The sequence below is a fragment of the Heterodontus francisci genome, unplaced genomic scaffold, assembly GCF_036365525.1.
Source record: "Heterodontus francisci isolate sHetFra1 unplaced genomic scaffold, sHetFra1.hap1 HAP1_SCAFFOLD_43, whole genome shotgun sequence".
Taxonomy (NCBI): Eukaryota; Metazoa; Chordata; class Chondrichthyes; order Heterodontiformes; family Heterodontidae; genus Heterodontus; species Heterodontus francisci.
Window position 1 is genome coordinate 11,241,853 of NW_027141852.1, and position 23,952 is coordinate 11,265,804.

Genomic DNA, 23,952 nt, shown 5'->3' on the forward strand with positions numbered 1-23,952 from the left:
TAACTCTGCACTCACTGTGTATAGGAAAAGAGATGGGAGGAATGCTGACTGGTTTGAGGCTTATTGGACTGAAATGGAGTCAGTTACTGGAACTAAGAGGAGAGCCCACATGAACTACAAACAAGTCCCCAGCAAACAACATCTAGATGCTCTCAGAGCTGCCAGAAACAAGTCTCTGCAGACTGCTCAGCACTGCACCAATCAATACTGGTTAAAACTCTGCGGCTGAATCCGGGGATGCTAGAGGGATGTATGAAGGAATTAAGAAAGCAATGGGCCCAGTAGTAACTAAATCAGCACCTTTTGAAGACAAAGAGAGGGGTGATCATCAGTGAACCTAACAAGCAGATGGAAAGGTGACTGGAGCATTATCTTGAACTCTACATAACGGAGAACATTGTCATTGAAGTAGCTCTCAGTGCCATTCCAGACTTCCCTGTCATGGAGGAACTAGACAGTGAGCCCACCATAGTCCAGCTCAACAAGGGCTCAAAACATGCGTGATACAAACATTGTCACCTTGGACAAAATTAAGGGGGATCGAAGTGACTGCAGCAATTATCGGAGCCAGCTACTCAGTTCCACTCACCTGCTCGATCCCTTTCCTCCTGCAAGTTCCTTTGCTTCAGGTATCCATCCAATTTCCTTTTCAAATCATTGATTGTCTATACTTCCACCACACTCGTGGGTCAGGACATTACCACTCACAGCATAAAAAAATTCCACCTCACCCAAGGATGGGAAATATTTATATCTTCCATATTTAGCTTATTCTCTATCTCTACGAGAATAGAATGGCAGTCAACATGAAAGGGAACCCAAAAATCTTTGAGCAGTCTTTAAATAATAAGCAGGTAGTAAGCGGTGAAGTGGGCCCCATTAGGGACAAAAAGGGTAATATATACTTAGAGCTGCAGGGCAATGTTAATCTAGTTAATGAGTACCTTGTATCAATGATCACTAAGGAAGTGGAATTTGACAAAATATCAGTAGAAGTGGAGAGTGTAGAGGCAATGGAGAGGGTACAAATTGAGAGAGGGAGGTACTGAAAAGGCTGGTTATGCTTCAGGAAGATAAATTACCTGGTCCGGATGGCTTTCATCCCAGATAGCGAAAGGAAATGTGGTTGCAGATAACAGAAAGGCTTTCCATAATCTTCCAATCTTCCCTGGATACGGGGAAGGTGTCAGAGGATTAAACAGTGGCAAATGTGACACCCTTATTCAAGAAAGGGTGCAAGGACAGTCCGGCTAACTACAGGCCAGTTAGATTAACAGCAGTGGTGGGTAAGGTTTTAGAAAGAATAATCAGGGAAAAAATCAACAGTCACTTGGAGAGGTTTGAGTTAATTCAGGAGCGTGAGCATGGACTTGTAAATGGGAGTTCATGCTTGACTAATCTAACTGCATGTTTTGATGAACTAACAGAGAAGGTTTATGAAGGGCATGCAGTGGATGTTGTTTATGTGGATTTTAAGAAGCGACACATAAAAGGATGATTAACAACATTGAGGTTCATGGAATAGGAGGGTCAGTGTCCAATTGGATAGAAAATTGGCTTAAGGACAGAAAACAGCAAGTCGTAATAAATGGTTCATTCTCAGACTGGAAGGTTGTCGACAGTGCTGTTCCCCAAGTGTCACTGCTGGAACCACTGCTTTTTATTTGCTACAGATAAATGACTTGGATCTTGGAATATTGAGTAGAATCTCAAAATATGCCGATAACACCAAACTTGGAGAAGTGGCAAACAGTGAGGATGAAATGAACCACCTGCAACAAGACAGTGATAGGCTAGCAGAATGGGCAGACAGGTGCAGATGGATTTTAATAGCGACTAGTGTGAGGTGATGCATTTTAGCAGAAGGAATAGGGAGAGGCAATATATACTTAATGGCACAGTTCTAAAGAGTGTGCAGGAATAGAGGGACCTGTTCACTGAACAATGAACAACGTGAACAATTACTTCTTGTTGTGTGCTCTCAGATTTGTCACCTTCACTGCACTGGAGTGAGGTGACATCTGCTGGCAGGAAGCAAGAACTGCAATCAAGCAGCAGAAATTCCATCGTCTGTCAGGGTGAAAGAAACATTGCAATGTGAGGAAATAGTGAATGGGTTTGATTGGGTTGATGGAGACATGATTCCACTTGTGGTTGAGTCCAAAGCAAAGGCCAGAAATATAAAATTGTCATTATTAAAAGATATGAGGAATTCATGATAAATGTATTCAGGTAGTGAGTGGGTGGAATCCAGATAAAATAGAAAGTGAGATTGGGTGGACAGAAGCAGTGTGAAAGGATGGCTCAAACAAACGGTAAACGCCCTGAAAGGTGAACTCTGTTTCTCTCTCCACAGATGCTGCCAGAGTTTCTGAACATTTCCAACACTTTCTGTTTTTATTTCAGAATTTGCAGGACGTTGCTTTGCTCTGAAAAAAAAATGGATGATCGGCTTTGGCTGCCAGTGAAATTCCACAGGAGCTAAAAGGAAGTTCTGATATCAGTGGCATGTTGATCTAGGGGTATGATTCTTGCTTAGGGTGAGTGATTAATTAATGTGTGAGAGATCCTGGGTTCAAATCCTAGACAAGCCCTTCTTCTTTGGCATTTTTAGTTTAAGGTCATTGATTGGTTTCAGCCTTGCAGAAGGCGGAATTGATTTCCATATGGAGCCTGCTTGAGGACCAGAGAGCTGGATTCAAAGAGCTTGATTAACTAAATGTACAGATAGCCAAGTGGGAATATAAAGTTGTTGCAGTAATTGTGACCTGACTCCAAAAACAACAGGACTGGGTTCTGGACTGGAATGGAATGGAATTCTTCAGTGTTTCTGTTGTTTGGCTTGCATTGACTCATCGATGTTCTTGTTTTTCACTTTGTCGATGCCTTTGAATAATTGTGGATCCTTCTTCAGATTGTCTTCTTTCACCAGGTAGTTCTGACCTCTGATGATGATGATTGTAATGAGCTTCAATTTCGCTGATAGTTTTGGAACTGAACAGATTTCCTTTGCTTGAGTCTACAACATGGAACTCAGTCTGACATGTGGACCCATGGGAGGATTTGAATGCCACCCCTGCGTTGAAGAATACAGTTGCATCCATCCAATAAGAGACCGAGTAGAAGTGACAGTGCAGTCAGTCAAACATGAAACATTTAATTTCAGGGTGGTGAGTTTGAGTGCCATTTTGTTTTTCCCTTTTTTAAGGATTCATTAGCAGAGAGTACAAGGAGTGTTTGAAATGAAATTCAGCAAAAGTATGAGAAAGTCTCACTTTGATTCAGGACTCTTATCTCTCTGCAGCATCTCGCTGTGAAAGATTGAACTTCATCTCATTTCATTCCCAGCTCGGGGTTAGTGCGGCTCAGTGGGACTTCTGGCCATCTCCCGCTTCACAATCCATCAGAGCTGAGAAAGCAATGGGGAATATTATTCACGGCTCTGTAACCAGAGGACACCAATTTAAGGTGAATGGCAAAAGAACCAAAGGCAACATGAGGAAAAACTTCTTTTGCACAGCGAGTGGTTAAGATCTGATATTCACTGTTTGAGAGTGTGATGGAGGCTGATTCAACCATGGTTTTCAAAATGGTATAAAATAATTATCTGAAGTGAAAAAAATTGCATGTTTTCATGGAATACATGAGTCTGTGGCATGAGCTGAGTTGCTCGTGCAGAGAAGCAGCACAAGCACAATGAGCTGAATGGCTTCCTTTTGTTCTGTAACTATTCTATGATCTATGATTCTTTTCAGAGTGAAATCAACACTCACATACAAGAAACTGACAGGTACAATGTAAACCCCACACAAACATACCAGCGAATGCTAGGGACAGAGTAAACCCAATCAGTCCTGGACTAGAAACTGACAGGTACACTGTAAACTTCGCATTACCAGACAAGAAATTGACAGATACAGTGTGAAACCCACAGTCACGTAGCAGCAGTTGGCAGGTAACGTGTAAAATTCTTTCTTTCATATCCCAACTGCAAGGTACAAAGGAAATTAGGTACAAACCCAGGCTCACACTTCAAAGACTGAGAGATACAAAGCAAAACACATATTCACCTACAAGTACAGAGACGAAGACACACTCAGAGGAGGTGCAGATTAAAGACACATGCATGTAACAGAAACTGATAGGGATAGAATCAAACCCTTTCTCACTTCTCAGAAACTGATAGATCTCGACAAAAGCTGATGCTCACATACAAGTTGTTGAAAGATATGTGATGAAATTGACAGAGCAATAGCAGAAACAAACAGGTATTGAATAATACCCACAGTCACAGACCAAAAACTGAAATATACTGAGTTAAACACCACTTTCTCACACCAGAAACTCATGGCTACAAAGTGAAGCTGACTCTATCCTCCCAGGCACTGACAGGTGCAAAAGAAAACACTCACGACGATTCCAGGACATGAAATGTACGTAATAAAACCTTTCAGCTGAAAGAATAGCATTAATGACAGGTGTGATACCCAGAATGCTCAGCGGCCTAGAATCCGCCCTATCTGTGACAGTAGCGGGGCGCGCAGGCGCAGTAGAGAACTTTGTCAGCAGCAAGAGCTGCGGGTTCGGAGTTGGAGCGGGATATTCACAAAGTGCGAGAAGACTTTGCGGGCTCACACAGCTGGAGCAGGGCCTCAGGGCCACAAGAAGATGGAACAATCCCATCTGTATCCCTGCAGATGGCGGTGGTGAAGCTTTTCCCGGTGAGGCTTCCCGAAACGGCGTCTATAAATGGATAAGAATTGGGGACTGGGCAGGGAGCATCTCTAAATGAATAAAATTTGGGTACTGGTCAGGGAGCGTCTGTAAATGGATAAGAATTGGGGACTGGGCAGGGAGCATCTGCAAATGGATAAGAATTGGAGACTGGGCAGGGAGCGTTTCTAAATGAATAAGATTTGGGGACTGGGCAGGGAGCGTCGATAAATGCTTAAGAATTGGGGACTGGTTCGGGAGCGTTTTTTTATTCGTTCGTGGGATGTGGGCGTCGCTGGCTCGATCTCAGCTCGAGTAATGTGTCCAGTTCTGGGCACCAGGCTTCAGAAAGGACATCAAAGCTTCTGAGACAGTTCAGAGGAGATTTACGAGAATGATACCAGAGATGAGGGGTGTCAGTTCTCTGGACAGGCTGGTGAAGCTGGGATTGTTCTCCTCAGAGTAGAGAAGGTTAAGGGAAGATTTAATAGAGGTGTTCAGAATCATGAAGGATTTTCATAGGGTAGAGAGGGAGAAACTGTTTCCACTGTCCTGGGGGTCAGTAACCAGAGGACACAGATTTAAAATAATTGGCCAAAGATGTCAAGGGGTGGTGAGGAGAGATCTTTTTACCCATTAACTGATTCGGATTTGGAATGAATTGTCTGACAGGGTGGTGGAAACAGATTCAATTATAACTTTCATAAAGGAATTGGACAAATATTTCAAAGTGAAATTCTCCAGGATTATGGGGAAATAGGCAGGGGGTTGGACTAATTGCATCTTTTTGTCAGAGAGTCAGCAGAGGCACAATGGGGCGGAATGGCCTCGTTCTGTGCTGTATGATTCTATGAACATAAGAACGAGGAGCCGGAGTCGGCAAGTCAGCCACTCGAGCCTGCTCTGCCATTCAATACAATCATGGCTGATCTAATCACGGCAGTTCTTTTTCTTTATTTCCAAAATATACTTTATTCATAAAAATCTGTAAAAATTACATTGCCAAACAGTTTCCAAACAGCACCAAAAAATACAAACATTGCAAGGGAGATCAGTTTCCTTCAATACTGTCATGAGTTTCTTCCCAACCCTTCTGTTTCACAATTGTCATGTCAATTACAGTTTTACATTTACAGCAATTGAGAATATTAACGATACAGTTCGAGGGGTTTCCCATGGATCCAGCCCCTCAGTCCAGCTTGGTGGGGGAACCTTACACTGTGGTCTTTCCCCATTGAGCCTTTGCTGCGGCTGCCCCAAGCTTTAGTGCGTCCCTCAGCACGTCGTCCTGGACCTTGGAATGTGCCAGTCTGCAACATTCGGTGGTGGACAACTCTTTGCGCTGGAAGACCAGCAAGTTTCGGGCAGACCAAAGGGCGTCTTTCACCGAATTGATAGTCCTCCAGCAGCAGTTGATGTTTGTCTCGGTGTGCGTCCCTGGGAACAGCCCGCAGAGCACAGACTCCTGTGTTACAGAGCTGCTTGGGATGAACCTTGACAAAACCCACTGCATCTCTTTCCACACCTGCTTTGCAAAGGCACATTCCAGGAGGAGGTGTGCGACCGTCTCTTCCCCACCACAGCCAACGCGGGGGCACTGTGCGGAGGGGGCGAGACTTCGGGTGTGCATGAAGGATCTGACGGGGAGGGCCCTTCTCACCACCAGCCAAGCTACATCTTGGTGCTTGTTTGAAAGTTCTGGTGATGAGGCATTCCGCCAAATGACTTTGACGGTCTGCTCGGGGAACCATCCGACATGATCCACCGTTTCCTTTAGCCGTAGGGCCTTGAGGACATTCCGTGCAGACCACTGCCTGATGGACCGGTGGTCGAAGGTGTTTTCCCGCAGAAACTGCTCCACGAAGGATAGGTGGTACGGCACGGCCCAACTGCAAGGAGCGTTCCGCGGCAATGTGACCAGGCCCATCCTTCGCAACACCAGGGACAGATAGAACCTCAGCACGTAGTGACACTTGGAGTTTGCGTACTGGGGATCTACACACAGCTTGATGCAGCCGCACACGAAGGTGGTCATCAGGATGAGGGCCACGTTGGGTGCATTTTTCCCGCCCTTGTCCAGAGATTTGAACATCGTGTCCCTCCGGACCCGGTCCATTTTAGATCCCCAGACGAAGCTGAAAATGGCTCGGGTGACTGCCACGGCGCAGGAGTGGGGTATGGGCCAGACCTGCGCCACGTAGAGCAACAACTTGAGTGCCTCGCACCTGATGACCAGGTTCTTACCCACAATGGAGAGAGATCGCTGCCCCCCACATGCGCAACTTTTGTCGTACCTTGGCTACTCGCTCCTCCCATGTTTTGGTGCACGCACCGGCACTTCCGAACCATATCCCCAGCACCTTCAGGTAATCTGACCTGATGGTGAAGGGGACAAAGGATCGGTCAGCCCAGTTCCCAAAGAACATGGCCTCGCTCTTGCCGTGGTTAACTTTGGCTCCCGAGGCCAGTTCGAACTGGTCGCAGATGCTCATCAGTCTGCGCACGGACAGCGGATCCGAGCAGAAGACGGCGACGTCATCCATGTACAGGGAGGTTTTGACCTGAGTTCCTCCGCTGCCTGGTATTGTCACCCCTCTTATGCTCGCATCCTTCCTAATAGACTCAGCAAAGGGTTCAATCCAGCAAACAAACAAGACCGGGGACAGAGGACAGCCCTGTCTGACTCCAGATTTGATTGGGAAACTTTCAGATTCCCACCCGTTGATTGAGACTGCGCTCCTGATGTTTGTGTAGAGCAGTAGGATCCAATTGCAGATTCTCTCCCCAAACCCCATTTTGGAAAGCGCGTCCATCATGTAGGTGTGCGATATCCTGTCAAAAGCCTTCTCCTGGTCCAGGCTGATGAGGCAGGTGTCCACCCTCCTGTCCCGTACGTAGGCGATCGTATCCCTGAGTAGCGCGAGACTATCAGAGATCTTCCTGCCGGGTACAGTACAGGTCTGATCGGGGTGAATCACCAACTCCAGAGCAGACTTGACTCGACTGGCTATGACTTTGGACAGAATCTTGTAATCAACATTAAGCAGTGAGATGGGCCGCCAATTTCTGATTTCTGCCCTCTCCCCGTACTGCTTGTAAATGTGGGTGATGATGCCTTTTCTCATGGATTCTGACATGCTGCCGGCCAGGAGCATACTCTCGTATACTTCCAGCAGGTCCGGGCCGACCCAGTCCCACAGGGCCGAGTACAACTCGACCGGTAAGCCGTCGCTCCCGGGGGTTTTACTCGTCTCGAAAGACTCGACGGCCTTTGTCAGCTCGTCCAGAGTTAGCGGCTTGTCCAGTCTCTCCCTCCTGCTGTCATCTAGGACCTCTGTGATAGATGACAGGAAGGACTGGGAGGCTCTGCTGTCTGTGGGCTTCGCGTCATACAGCCCAGCATAAAAGGATTTGCTGATCCTTAGGATGTCGGACTGCGAAGACGTTACCGAGCCATCTTCTTCCTTCAGGCTGCTGATAACAGAGCTCTCTCTGTGTACCTTTTGGAAGAAGTAACGCTAGCACGTCTCATCCTGCTCGATGGGTCGGTCTCTGGACCGGAAGATGATCTTGGAGGCCTCCTTGGCAAAGAGCGAGGCCTGCTGGCTCTTCACCTCTTGGAGGTCCTCCTTGACCTCGACCCCCATTGACTGCAACCGGAGTAGATTTTGCATAATTTTCTGGAGTCGGGACAGTTCCCTCTGTCTCTCTCTCGCCTTCTGAACACATTTGTGGATGAAGAACCTCTTGATGTTCTCCTTAATCGCTTCCCACCAGTGAACTGGAGACTCAAAGAGGGGTTTCACGGTCCTCCAACCTTTGTAATCCCTTTTGAGTTCCTCAACGTTCTCTGGGGTCAGCAGTGTCGCATTCAGCTTCCACGTCCCTCTGCCAACCCGCTGGTCGTCCTGCAAGTGACAGTCGGCCAGTAAGAGGCAGTGGTCGGAGAAGAACACCGGCTTGACGTCGGTGGATCCGACCGTGACAGCACGGGACACAAACAGGAAGTCAATCCTGGAACGGGCAGACCCGTCCGATCTTGACCATGTGTATCTGCGCTGCGCTCCGGCTGCAGGTTTGCTGAAGACGTCGTGCAGTTTGGCATCCTTAACTGTTTCTATTAGGAATCTGGACGAAGCGTCCAGTTTGCTGTCGTCACTGCCGGATCGTCCAGCCGCATCGATGATGCAGTTGAAGTCACCGCCTAGGATGACCGGCCTGGACGTCGCCAGCAGCAATGGGAGCTGCTGGAAGACGGTCAGCCGCTCGCTGCGTTGTACCAGGGTGAACACGTTGATCAACCGGAGCGGAGCGTTGTTGTACATCACGTCTGCTACGAGGAGGCGGCCGCCCACCACCTCCTTAACTTCGGAGATGGTGAAGCTACCTCCCCGCAGCAGAATACCCAGGCCGGAGGAACGGCAGTCATTACCCCCCGACCAGATCGATGGCCCGTGGGACCACCATCGCGACCACTGCCTGTAGGTGCTGAGGTGTGGTATTCCACACCCCTGCAGAAACAGTAGGTCAGCTTTGACCTTGGCAAGGTAATCCAAGTTTGAAACACATCGCGCAGTCGATTTAATGCTACGCACATTAATGGAAGCAATTCTTGCACCCATTTTTTACGAAAAATTAGTTGTTGCTTCCCATACCATTTGTCCTCGCTAGTCCCAGTCCTTCCCCTTCGGGATGTTCCTGCATACCCATCGTATGCGCAAGCAGTTTCACGTTGGTTGGGCTCAAAAACCCCTCCTGATTTTTCATGCAGGGTTTGTCCCGCTCGGGTGACATCGGGGGGGGGTCTTGTAGGCAGAGAGGATTGGGTTGTCCTCAGCTGCTTCCATCTGTTCCTCCTCGAAAACATCACAGCTCCCGGTCTCCAGGAGCTCAGGTGCGCCAGACGTGTCTTTGCTCCCGGTGTCGCAGAGCTGAGATGCGTTGGCCACTGCGTTACGTGTGGGGCATTGGGGTTGGGGCACGCCGGGCCCCTCACAGCTTCCAGTGCCCGGGGGCTGGGATGCTTTATCATCCATCTCGGAGTTCTGCCGCCTCTTTTGAAGGGGCTGTCGTTCCAGCATTTCCCCGTCCAGTGAAGAGGAGTTGTTGCAGTCTGATTCAGAAGAGAGCCTCCTCTTGCCACTGGTTTGGGTGGTGGCTTTGGGATGTTTTTTCTTTGTGGTTTTCCTTTGGACCACTTGCCACTGACCTGTTTCTCCATCTGCTGCCTCCTCCTCCATCGATTCTGTCTGTGGAGGATGGGTTTCCGGGCGCTGGGTAGGTGCCGGGTCGTTGGTTTCAGCTGCCTCCCCTTCCTTCTCAGGTTGAAGTTCCTCACTGCGGAGAAAGCTGCTGGTCTCCTTTCAAACAGCGGACGCCTTCGTCGAACCTTCTCCCGGCCTATCCTTGGACCTTGCCGCCTGAGCATAGCTCAGGCAACGTTTGGGGCAGGTCTTGTAGAGATGGCCTGCCGCACCGCACAAGTTGCAACACTTAGTCTGCTTACAGTCCTTGGTCTGATGGCCTTCCTCCTTGCAGTTCTTGCAAACAACCGTGCTGCAGTTGGCTGCCATGTGACCAGATTTGCCACAGGTGCGGCAAACTCTGGGCTGCCCAGCGTAGACCAAGAAGCCTCGACTTCCCCCGATAGCGAAGCTGGAGGGAGGGTGGATGATGGCTCCACTGGCATCTACCTTCAAGGTCACCTTGACCTGCCGCTTGCTGGTCCAGATCCCAAAGGGGTCCTTGACATCAGTGCTGCTGCCGGCCACCTCGATGTACCTGGCGAGAAAGGTGAGTACATCCACCACCGGAACATGGGGGTTGTAGAGGTGAATCGTCACCACCCGGTCCCGTTGTGACGGAAGCGTGAAGAGCGGCTCCGCTGTGACGATCGACAGTGGCGCCCGGTCCCCTTTCTCCTTGAACGCCTTCAGGAACTTGATGCATCCCGCCACGTTCCGGAACGTCACGTCGAAGTATCCACTGCTGGGGAAATCCTGGAGGCAGAAGACGTCCGTCGCTTGAAATCCGCAGCAATCGAAGAGAATTTTCTTGATGAAGAAGGTGCGATCGACCGGTGCATCTCCTTCCTTGTCCTTCACGACCACCCGAACGGTGTTGCGCACTCCCTGGCCCGAAGTTCGAAAATTGGTTATAGCCATTTTACTCAAAGCTTCCCAAGGATCAAAAGGCAATGATCATGGTCTCTTCTCAATCAAATAAGCACTGATAAGAACAGATACTGCACTTGATCTGAGCCAAAAGGCCGAGAAGTGGCAGTTCATGTTTCTTGCCAGTAGATGTCACTTCACTCCAACACAGTGAAGTTTACAAATCTGAGAGAGACACAACAGGAAAGAATTGTTCACATTATAGTGAATGTGTGGGATTTAGAAATACTAGGAGTGGAGACGAGTTATCACTTGTCTGCTCGATCCCCATAGCCCTGTAAAATTATTTCCTTCAAGTTCCCTTTCAAATTCCTTTTGTAATCCTCGATTGTCTCCATTTCCACCGCCCTCTTGGGCAGCGAGTTACAGATCATCACCAATCAGTGTAAGAAAGTTCTTGCGCACATTCCCCCTGTACCTCCTGTCCAAAACCTTCAATCTGTGTCCCCTAGTCCTTGTACCAATAGTTAACGGGAACAATGTTTCCTTGCCAACTTATTTAAAACTGTCATAGCCGAAAACACATCTATCAATTCTCCCCTCACTCTCCTTTGATGCAGGTAGAACAACCCTAGCTTTTCCAACCTAACCTTGTAACTAAAATCCTCCATCCCTGGATCCATTCTGGTGAATTTCCTCTGCATCCTCTCAAGGACGCTCACATTCTTTCTTAAGTGTGGTAAGCAAAACTGGAAGCAACACTCCAACTGGGGCCGAACCAGAGCTTTATAATGGTTCAGCATAACTTCCCTGCTTTGTACTCAATGCCTCTTTTTTTCAAGCCCAAGATCCCATATGCTTTGCTAACCACTCTCGCAATATGTCTTGCCACCTTCAAAGATTGATGCACATGAACCCCAAGTCCCTCTATTCCAACACACACTTTAGAACTGTGCCATTAAGTAAATATTGCCTCTCCCTATTCCTTATGCCAAAATACATCACCTCACACTTGTCACTATTAAATTCCATCTGCCACCTGTCTGCCCATTCTGCTAGCCTATCATTGTCCTGTTGCAGGCAGTTCATATCATCCTCACTGTTTGCCACTCCTCAAAGTTTGTTGTCATCGGGATATTTTGAGATTTTACTCAATATTCCAAGATCCAAGTCATTTATCTTTAGCAAAAAAAGCAGTGGTTCTAGCACTGACCCTTGGGGAACACCACTGTCGACTATCCTCCAGTCTGACAAAGAATCATTTAATAAGACTCCCTGTTTTCTGTCCTTAAACCAATTTTCTATCCAATTGGACACTGACCCTCCTATACCACGAACATCAATTTTGTAAACCCCACTTTTATGTGGTACCTTGTCAAACGCTTCCTTAAAATCCATATAAACAACATCCACTGCATTCCCTTTAGCAAGCTGCTCTGTTAGCTCATCAAAAAATGCAGTTCGATTAGTCAAGCATGAACTCCCATTTATAAATCCATGCTCACTCTCCTTAATTAACTCAAACCTCTCCAAGTGACTGTTGATTTTTTACCATGATTATTCTTTCTAAAACCTTATCCCCCGCTGCTGTTAATCTAACTAGCCTGTAGTTAGCCGGACTGTCCTTACACCCTTTCTTGAATAAGGGCGTCGCATTTGCCACTGTTTACTCCTGGCACCTCCCCCGTATCCAGGGAAGATTGGAAGATTATGGCAAACTCTTCCATTATCTGCATCCGCATTTCCTTTCGCAACCTGGGATGCCAGCCACCCAGACCAGGTGATTTATCTACCCTAAGCACAGCCAGCCTTTTTAGTACCTCCCTCTCTCAATTTGTACCCTCTCCATTGACTCTACTCTCTTCACTTCGACTGATATTTTGTCAAATTCCACTTCCTTAGTGATCACTGATACAAAGTACCCAGGTGATTGGAGGGTGGCAAATGTTGTGCCCCTGTTCAAGAAAGGGAATAGGAACAACCCTGGGAATTACAGGCCAGTTAGTCTTACTTCGGTGGTAGGCAAGTTGATGGAAAAGGTGCTGAGGGATAGGATTTCTGAGCATCTGGAAAGACACTGCTTGATTCGGGACAGTCAGCACGGTTTTGTGAGGGGTAGGTCTTGCCTCACAAGCCTGATTGAATTCTTTGAGCAGGTGACCAAGCAAGTGGATGAGGGTAAACCAGTGGATGTGGTGTACATGGATTTTAGTAAGGCATTTGATAAGGTCCCCCATGGTAGACTTATGGAGAAAGTCAGGAGGCATGGGATAGTGGGGAATGTGGCCAGTTGGATTAAGAATTGGCTAACTGATAGAAGGCAGAGAGTGGTCTTAGATGGTAAATACTCAGCCTGGAGCCCAGTTACCAGTGGCGTGCCGCAGGGATCAGTTCTGGGTCCTCTCCTGTTTGTGATTTTTATTAACGACTTGGATGAGGAAGTCGAAGGGTGGGTCAGTAAATTTGCAGATGATACAAAGGTTGGTGGAGTTGTGGATACCGAGGAGGGCTATTGTCGTCTGCAAAGGGACTTGGATAGGTTGCAGTGCTGGGCTGAAAAGTGGCAGATGGAGTTTAACCCTGAAAAGTGTGAGGTCGTCCATTTTGGAAGGACAAACATGAATGCAAAATACTGGGTTAACGGTAGGGTTCTTGGGCATGTGGAGGAGCAGAGAGACCTTGGGGTCTATGTGCATAGATCATTGAAAGTTGCAACTCAAGTGGATAGGGCTGTGAAGAAGGCATATGGGGTGTTAGCGTTCATTAGCAGAGGGATTGAATTTAAGAGCCGTGAGGTGATGATGCAGCTGTACAGGACCTTGGTAAGGCCTCATTTGGAGTACTGTGTGCAGTTCTGGTCGCCTCATTTTAGGAAGGATGTGGAAGCCTTGGAGAGGGTGCAGAGGAGATTTACCAGGATGTTGCCTGGAATGGAGAATAAGTCTTACGAGGAAAGGCTGAACATTCTAGGCCTCTTCTCATTAGAAAGGAGAAGGATGAGGGGTGACATGATAGAGGTTTATAAGATGATCAGGGGAATAGATAGGGTAGACAGTCAGAAACTTTTTCCCCGGGTGGAGCAAAGCGTTACAAGGGGTCATAAATTTAAGGTGAAGGGTGGGAGATATAAGGGGGATGTCAGGGGAAGGTTCTTTACCCAGAGAGTGGTCGAGGCATGGAATGCCTTGCCCGGGGAAGTTGTTGAGTCAGAAACTTTAGGGACTTTCAAAAGGCTTTTGGATAGGTATATGGATAAAGGAGAATGATGGGGTATAGATTAAATTGTCCTTGACAGAGGACAAAGGATCGGCACAACATTGTGGGCCGAAGGGCCTGTTCTGTGCTGTATGTTCTATGTTCTATGTTCTATGTTCTAAGTAGATTAACATTGCCCTGCACCTCTAAGCTTATATTATCCTATTTGTCCCTAATAGGCCCGACTCAACCTCTTACCATTTATCATTTACATGCTGCTCGAAGATTTTTGGGTTTCCTTTCATGTTGACTGCCAGTCTATTCTCATAGAAATAGAGAATAAGCAAATATAGAAGATGTAAGTATTTCCCATCCTTGATGAGGTGGAACTTTCTTTTGTTGTGGGTGGCAATGACTTGGCCCACGAGTGTGGTGGAAGCAGAGACAATCAATGATTTGAAAAGGAAATTGGATGGATACTTGAAGGAAAGAAACTTGCAGGAGGAAAGGGATCGAGCTGGTGAGTGGAACTGACTAGATTGCTCCGGGGAGAGCCAGCATGGACGTGATTGGCCAAACGACCACCTTCTGTGCTGCAAATGACTCTGTGTTGTTTCTCAAATTCAATCCACTGATGCTTGGTAAATAATTTCAAAGTAAATTGTGCAACCGGAAAATCAGAACCAAGGCAAGGGACGCATAAGGAAGCAGAATTGCTAAAACCCGGGATTGAACCAGGGACTTTTAGATCTTCAGTCTAACGCTCTCCCAACTGAGCTATTTCAGCCCTACATTAACATTTGCTTGGTGTCCTTGTTTTGGAAGAAAATACATACATTCAAGTTTTCCAAAAAATTGAAGAACACAACATGTGAGTAATATTCTCCATTGCTTTCTCAGTACTGATGGATTGTGAAGCGGGAGACAGCCAGAAGTGCCACTGAGCCGCACAGACCCCGAGCTGAGAATGAAATGAGATCAAATTCAATCTTTCATAGTGAGATGCTGCTGAGAGGTAAGAGTCCTGAATCAAAGCGAGACTTGCTCATTTCAAACACTCCCTGTGCTCTCTGCTCATGAAGCCTTACAGAAGGGAAAAACAGAATGGCACTCAAACTCACAACCCTGCCATTAAAAATCTCATATTCGACTGACAGAACTGTCACTTCTACTCGGTCTCTTATTGGATGGATGCAACTCCAACGCAGGGGTGGCATTCAAATCCTCCCATGGGTCCACATGTCAGACTGAGTTCCATGTTGTTGACTCAAGCAAAGGAAATCTGCTCAGTTCCAAAACTATCAGCAAATTGAAGCTGATTACAATCAACATCATCAGAGGTCAGAACTACCTGGTGAAAGAAGACACTCTGAAGAAGGATCCACAATTATTCAAAGGCATCGACGAAGTGAACAACAAGAAAATCGATGAGTCAATGCAAGCCAAACAACAGAAACACTGAAGAATTCCATTCCAGTCCATTCCAGAACCCAGTCCTGTTGTTTTTGGAGTCAGGTCTCAATTACTGCGACAACTTTATATTCTCACTTGGCTATGTGTACATTGCGTAAATTTCAATTTTGTCGACAAGCTCTTTGAATCCAGTTCTCTGATCCTGAAGCCAGCTCCGTAAGGCTGACACCAATCAGTAACATTAAACTAAAAATGCCAAGAGCTCATTGGTGATTTGAACCTGGGGTCGCTCACACTTTCATTAATCACACTCCTTAAACAAGAATCACACCCATTGAACAAGGAGCCACTGACAGCAAGGTGTTGTATTAGCTCCTGTGGAATTGCACGGGCACCCACAGTGGATCATCCAACCCATAATCCTGAGATTAAAAGTGTCCTGTTCCACTGACTGAACTGTCACTTCTACTCTGTCTCTTGTTGGACGGATGCAGTTGTAGGCTCCACCCCAGGGTTGGCAGTTTTTTCTCCATGAACCAGCTTCCTCTCAATTCCCAAATTTATCAGTAAATCCACTGACAAAATCTCCAAAGTGTTATTTATTCCTCTCACTCCTCGATAATAAAATTTCGATCTCTTTGCTCTTTTTACCTTCCAAACATTGATATCCATTTTGCTCAGCATTTATTTCTCTCTCCTTTTTATTTAGTTCATGCATTTTTTAGAAACATTTCATTTCAATTATTTCTGGGGCAAGAAATGAACAGAAGAGATTTGCTGCAATGATACCGGGGTGAAGGATTTCAGTTATGTGGAGAGATTGGAGAAGCTGAGGTTGTTCTTCTTGGAGCAGAGAAAGTTCAGAAGAGATTTGTCCGAGGTGTTCAAAATCATGATGGTTCTCAACACTTTCAATCAGGAGAAACTGTTTCCTGTGGCAAAAGGGTCAGTAAGCAGAGGACACAGATATCAGGTAATTGGCAAAAGAACCAGAGGTGACATGAAGAACCATTTGTTGTACAGTAATGTGTTGTGATCTGGAATGCACTGCCTGATTGGGAGATGAAAGCAGATTCAATCGTAACTTTCAAAAGGGATATGGATAGATGCTGGAAGGGAAAATGTACAGGATTACAGGGAAAAGCCACGCAGCAGGACTAATTGTAATTTGTCTCTACCAAAGAGACAACACTGGCATGATGGACCAAATGGTCTCTTTGTTCGTCATTCTGTGATTCCATAGACATCATGTTACTAGAATTCCCTCTGACCTGGAAGAGAATCAAACCGAGATTCGAGGTATTGTAAACACCACCCATGCCATATTGTTTATTCCCTGTTTTTCACATTGGCTGCCCCTCGTTCTTTATGTGTTTCCAGCCTGGTCTGCTCCTCTGACCTTCATTCCTGACACTCTATCGAGCGTGGCTGACTCATTGCTTGCAATGTTGTGTAATGGTGACTTCACCTTTAAGAAACTGTACCTTTAAGAGACCAAGGCACTGATGCAACAGATGACATCATCATACATATATGAGGAGACACCATTTTGAGAGACACATTCTAAACATGGCTTTTAGAGAGCGCACACACACCAATGAGAAAAAGACATGGGACCTGTGATCATGCCATGTAGATAAGAAAGACAATAAATACTGTTTGTATTGAATCTGAATATAAAGCCTGGGGTCATCATTTAATGTAGACGTAAGAACACAGCACAACACTATATTTTTCTGAAATTGAGGATTAAAAAGAAGTAATCACACAGACAACCAGGGACATACAGAAGACTTACATTGACAATTCCAGATTTAAATAAACAACAATCATCATGTGTGCACAACAACAGCCAGTCTTTCCAGCCTTTACAGAGATAGACAGCAACCCAGGGCCACACTGGAGCAAATGGCTCACAAGACTTGAACTCCTAATGATGGCACTCGCTATCAATACACCCTGAAGAAAGCGAGCATTACTCCTACACTCTGCTGGACCAAAAGTTGACAATACCTTCAATACACTCAGAGACACTGGAACCGATAATGATTATGATGTTGCGATGCATTTTCTAACAAGATATTTTCAAGCAAGGGCAAATCCTCACTCTGAAATTTATGTTTCAGGCAAGCAAAACAATATGGTGCGAGACTCTTGACCACTACATGATGAGACTCAGAAGTCTGAGAAAGAGGCAAATAACGTGAAGACGAGATTCCCCTGAGAAACACACAAAACACAAAGACACAGAGGAAACCCAGAGAAAGGTCAAGGAAGACGAAGACAGAAGTCACAATCACATTCAAACATCCAATCATTGCAGTGGTGAGGATCCTTATTACAAAACTTGTCCTTCGAGAGGGAAGAAGTGTAAAGTATGCAGAAAAATGGGATATTTCACTACAGTATGCTGATCGAAGCCTGCAGGAAACATTCATAGATTTAAATGCCAGAAGGAAGATTACATATTTGCAGCACGAGAGAAGATTTTTGTTGCTCGCGACCACAAGTCCTGACACCTGCCCATGTGTGATGTGTTCAGAGGTAATTCGACAATATCTGCAGTAATTGACTCGGAGCAATGATCAACATCATGGATGCTCCGACATTCCACAAGTAACAGAGAAAACAGAAACTGTAATTAAACAAGCTGATATCTAAAATCTTCTTCCATGGATCAGATACTCCTCCACCAGTCCTAGGGATCATCCAAGTTACTTTTTAGTCCTCCCAGGGGTCCACATGTCAGACTGAGTTCCATGTTGTAGAATCAAGCAAAGAAAATCTGCTCAGTTCCAAAACTATCAGCAAGTTGAAGCTGATTACGATCAACATCACCAGAGGTCAGAACTACATTGTGAAAGAAGACAGTCTGAAGAAGGATCCACAATATATACAAAGACATCGGCAAAGTAAAAAAGAAAACTTTATTTTAGTTTGTTCAGTTTGTTTCTACTGTGCCTACCCACTGTTGTTTTCATGTTTGTGATTGTGGCTGTTTAGTTTTTCAGTCCATTAACACCCTATCTGCACTAATGCTTTGTCTTTCAGCACGCCATTAACATATTGTTTGCCTTTTTCTGGTCAACTATTCTGTGGCCTTGTCCTATCTACACCTTCTCCTTTGTCATCTCTTGCCCCACCCCCGCTTTACTTGCTTATAATCTTTTACATTTCTAATATTTGCCAGTTCTGAAGAAGGGTCACTGACCTGAAACGTTAACTCTGCTTCTCTCTCCACAGATGCTGCCAGACCTGCTGAGTCTTGTCAGCACTTTCAGTTTTTTTTTTCAGATTTCCAGCATCTGCAGTATTTTGCTTTTAAGAAATTCGATGAATCAGTTTCCTTATTTATTTCTGACAAATGATAGATTTGAGTTAGGTAAGGTACCAAGGGTTACAGAAACAAGCAGACAAATGGTGTTAATATACAGATCAGCAAATATCTAATTGAATGGTGGAACAGACTCGAAAGGCTGAATGTCCTCGTCAAGTTCCTATGTTTCTCTTCATTGTCCAAACTCAACAGTAAACGTCTTTGTTCTCTCCACCGATGTTGAATGAGCCATCGTGTGTTTCCAGTGTTTTGACTTGTTTAAAGGTCGGTTTTTGGGATGAGCCGATGGAATTTAAAACTGATATCCGGCTTCAAACTGCGATTAACCGAGGCCACGCCATTGTCGGATCATTTAATGACCACTCAAAACTCACCTGAGACCAGTGTTGGTGTGCAGCTATGAGAGGGGATTTCTGCACAGTCAGGGCAGGGAACAGCAGTGAGACCAGTGTTAATGTGCAGCTATGAGAGGGGATTTCTGGACAGTCAGAGCAGGGAACAGCAGTGAGACCAGTGTTAATGTGCAGCTATGAGAGGGGATTTCTATATAGTCAGGGCAGGGAACAGCAGTGAGACCAGTGTTAATGTGCAGCTATGAGAGGGGATTTCTATACAGTCAGAGCAGGGAACAGCAGTGAGACCAGTGTTAATGTGCAGCTATGAGAGGGGATTTCTGTACAGTCAGAGCAGGGAACAGCAGTGAGACCAGTGTTAGTGTACAGCTATGAGAGGGGATTTCTGTACAGTCAGAGCAGGGAACAGCAGTGAGACCAGTGTTAATGTGCAGCTGTGAGAGGGGATTTCTGTACAGTCAGAGCAGGGAACAGCAGTGAGACCAGTGTTAATGTGCAGCTGTGAGAGGGGATTTCTGTACAGTCAGAGCAGGGAACAGCAGTGAGACCAGCGTTAATGTGCAGCTATGAGAGGGGATTTCTGTACAGTCAGAGCAGGGAACAGCAGTGAGACCAGTGTTAATGTGCAGCTATGAGAGGGGATTTCTGTACAGTCAGAGCAGGGAACAGCAGTGAGACCAGTGTTAATGTGCAGCTATGAGAGGGGACGTTTGTACAGTCAGGGCAGGGAACAGCAGTGAGACCAGTGCTAATGTGCAGCTATGAGAGGGGATTTCTGTACCGTCAGGGCAGGGAACAGCAGTGAGACCAGTGTTAATGTGCAGCTATGAGAGGGGATTTCTGTACAGTCAGGGCAGGGAACAGCAGTGAGACCAGCGTTAATGTGCAGCTATGAGAGGGGATTTCTGTACCGTCAGGGCAGGGAACAGCAGTGAGACCAGTGTTAATGTGCAGCTATGAGAGGGGACTTTTGTGCAGTCAGGGCAGGGAACAGCAGTGAGACCAGTGTTAATGTGCAGCTATGAGAGGGGATTTCTGTACCGTCAGGGCAGGGAACAGCAGTGAGACCAGTGTTAATGTGCAGCTATGAGAGGGGATTTATGTACCGTCAGGGCAGGGAACAGCAGTGAGACCAGTGTTAATGTGCAGCTATGAGAGGGGACTTTTGTACAGTCAGGGCAGGGAACAGCAGTGAAACCAGTGTTAATGTGCAGCTATGAGAGGGGATTTCTGTACAGTCAGAGCAGGGAACAGCAGTGAGACCAGTGTTACTGTACAGCTATGAGAGGGGATTTCTGTACAGTCAGGGCAGGGAACAGCAGTGAGACCAGCGTTAATGTGCAGCTATGAGAGGGGATTTCTGTACAGTCAGAGCAGGGAACAGCAGTGAGACCAGTGTTAATGTGCAGCTGTGAGAGGGGATTTCTGTACAGTCAGAGCAGGGAACAGCAGTGAGACCAGTGTTAATGTGCAGAAGTGAGAGGGGATTTCTGTACAGTCAGAGCAGGGAACAGCAGTGAGACCAGCGTTAATGTGCAGCTATGAGAGGGGATTTCTGTACAGTCAGAGCAGGGAACAGCAGTGAGACCAGTGTTAATGTGCAGCTATGAGAGGGGACTTCTGTACAGTCAGAGCAGGGAACAGCAGTGAGACCAGTGTTAATGTGCAGCTATGAGAGGGGATTTCTGTACAGTCAGAGCAGGGAACAGCAGTGAGACCAGTGTTAATGCGCAGCTATGAGAGGGGATTTCTGTACCGTCAGGGCAGGGAACAGCAGTGAGACCAGTGCTAATGTGCAGCTATGAGAGGGGACTTTTGTACAGTCAGGGCAGGGAACAGCAGTGAGACTAGTGTTAATGTGCAGCTATGAGAGGGGATTTCTGTACCGTCAGGGCAGGGAACAGCAGTGAGACCAGTGTTAATGTGCAGCTATGAGAGGGGATTTATGTACCGTCAGGGCAGGGAACAGCAGTGAGACCAGTGTTAATGTGCAGCTATGAGAGGGGACTTTTGTACAGTCATGGCAGGGAACAGCAGTGAAACCAGTGTTAATGTGCATCTATGGGAGGGGATTTTTGTACAGTCAGGGCAGGGAACAGCAGTGAGACCAGTGTTAATGTGCAGCTATGAGAGGGGACTTTTTGTACAGTCAGAGCAGGAAACAGCAGTGAGACCAGCGTTAATGTGCAGCTATGAGAGGGGACTTTTGGACAGTCAGAGAATGGAACAGCAGTGAGACCAGTGTTAATGTGCAGCTATGAGAGGGGACTTTTGTACAGTCAGAGCAGGGAACAGCAGTGAGACCAGTGTTAATGTGCAGCTATGAGAGGGGACTTTTGTACAGTCAGAGCAGGTAACAGCAGTGAGACCAGTGTTAATGTGCAGCTATGAGAGGGGACTTTTGTACAGTCAGAGCAGGGAACAGCAGTGAGACCAGTGTTAATGTGCAGCTATGAGAGGGGACTTTTGTACAGTCAGAGCAGGGAACAGCAGTGAGACCAGTGTTAATGTGCAGCTATGAGAGGGTATTTCTGTACAGTCAGGGAATGGAACAGCAGTGAGACCAGTGTTAATGTGCAGCTATGAGAGGGGACTTTTGTACAGTCAGAGCAGGGAACAGCAGTGAGACCAGTGTTAATGTGCAGCTATGAGAGGGGACTTTTGTACAGTCAGGGCAGGGAACAGCAGTGAAACCAGTGTTAATGTGCAGCTTTGAGAGGGGATTTCTATACAGTCAGGGCAGGGAACAGCAGTGAGACCAGTGTTAATGTGCAGCTATGAGAGGGGATTTCTGTACAGTCAGGGAATGAAACAGCAGTGAGACCAGTGTTAATGTGCAGCTATGAGAGGGGATTTCTGCACCATCAGGGCAGGGAAAAGCAGTGAGACCAGTGTTAATGTGCAGCTTTGAGAGGGGATTTCTGTACAGTCAGGGCGGGGAACAGCATTGAGGGAGAGAAGCTGTCGGTATCTGGGTAGGGTCTGAGTTTATCGAATAGTATCAAGAAAGAGCAATTATATTGGGACTGGGTTGTGTTCTCTCTCACACACAGACAGTTACTCTCCCTCCCTCTGTCTTGCTCTCTCTCACAGACACATACCCAATTTTTTCTCTCTCTTGTGAACTCTGTCTCATACTCTTTCTCTCTGCCCATTTTCCAGTAGAAATAGAAACCCTTCTACTATTTTGGAGAATCTGGAGTTGTTCTTCTTTGGGAAGAGAAGGTTGAGATGAGATTTGATAGAGGTGTTCAAAATCATGAAGGGTTTGGACAGAGTAGATAGGGAGAAACTATTCTCATTGGCAGAAGTGTCAAGAACCAGAGTGCACAGATTTAAGGTGAAAGGCTAAAGAACCAGAGGCAACATGAGGAAAAACTTTTTTATGCAGCGACTGGTTAGGATCTGGATTGCACTGCCTGACAGTGTGGTGGAGGCAGATTCAATCATGACTTTTGAAAGAGAATTTAATAATTATCTGAAGAAAGGAAAATGCAGGGTTACAGGCAAAGGCGGGGGAGTGTGACTAGCTGGCTTGTTCTTGCAGAGAGCTGGCATGGACACAAAGGGCTGAATGGCCTCCTTCTGTGCTGTAACCTGTCTATGATTCTATGACTCTAAGCCTAGAGATTACCAGTGCCTGTGAGTGCCTCAAATGTCTACAGGTGGTGAACCAGCCCACAAACCAAGGAATGAAGCAGTAATTAAAGTTCAGAAATCCTAAGGTATCAGGATGTGGGAGGGACTATTGCTCTCAGTTTAAAGTACTGATTTCATTAATTGAATATCCTTAGTGTCCCAGCTGATTGTAATCCTGAGCAATAATTGCCTGCAGGTTTTTGAAGTGACAATTAAATGAGGCCCTGTTGGTGGATGTTAAAGATTCCCCAGCGCTATTGAAAGAATCACAGGGAATTCTCGCACTGTCCTGACCAACATTCCTGACTCAGTAACATCACCTGAAACAGCTGAACACAAAGAACTAACTGAAGGGTCAAAGTGTCAGGGAGAAAAACCAAACCCGTGTCAACTTCACACAGGAACCCATCGACCATCAGAAAACACACTTCATGAGCTGCAATGTCTGATCATTGAGTCACAGGTATCTCCTCCTGCCTGGCTTCGTTCCGTGTGGGAATAGGAATTAGAATGTTTCAGCAACTCATGAAGGTATCCCCGGAGCAGTTGAAACAGCATTCCCCGTGTTTCAATAAGAAATTCTGATCCGAAATGAAGAAAAAACAGAAAATGCTGGTAATACTCAGCAGATCTGTCCATCACTGGACTGATACAAGCTCAATTCTCAATCCAAACAGTGAGAGATCCAAACACTGAGACAGAATATGAACGGAGAGAGAAAAAACAGGTTAACTGTGCTATGAGAGTAAAAGCAGGAAATGCTGGAAATACTCAGCAGGTTTTGGCAGCATCTGTGTGGAGAGAGAAGCAGAGTTAACATTTCAAGTCAGTTACCCTTCATCACAGCTGACAATATTATAAATGAAAAGGTTTTAAGCAAGTAAAGCTGGGGGTGGGGCAAGAGATAACAAAAGAGGTGTTGATTGGACAAGGTCACAGAGAATAACTGACCAGAAGGGCATGGAACAAAGGCGAACAGTGCTGAACAGTGCTCAATGGTGTGCTGAAAGACAAAGCGTTACTACAGAGAAGGTGTGAATTGACTGTAATGCACAAAGCACTCCGAGCACACACATTAAACATTTTTTTAAAAACAGAAACAATGGGTAGACACAGTGGAAACAAACTAACCAAACTAAAAAAAAAACTGAAATAAAATAACCAAATAAAAAAGAAAAAAGAAAAAAAA

General features: G+C 46.2%; 1 non-coding gene and 1 pseudogene across 1 annotated transcript; both read right to left on the minus strand.

Moving 5' to 3' along the window:
* Nucleotides 1-10,884: 10,884 nt before the first annotated feature.
* Nucleotides 10,885-10,993, minus strand: LOC137365035 (U2 spliceosomal RNA; annotated as a pseudogene).
* A 3,742-nt stretch (nt 10,994-14,735) lies between these two features.
* Nucleotides 14,736-14,808, minus strand: trnaf-gaa (transfer RNA phenylalanine (anticodon GAA)). The gene has a single exon. It is a non-coding gene; the product is annotated as a tRNA-Phe (tRNA).
* Between the last annotated feature and the right edge of the window lie 9,144 nt (nt 14,809-23,952).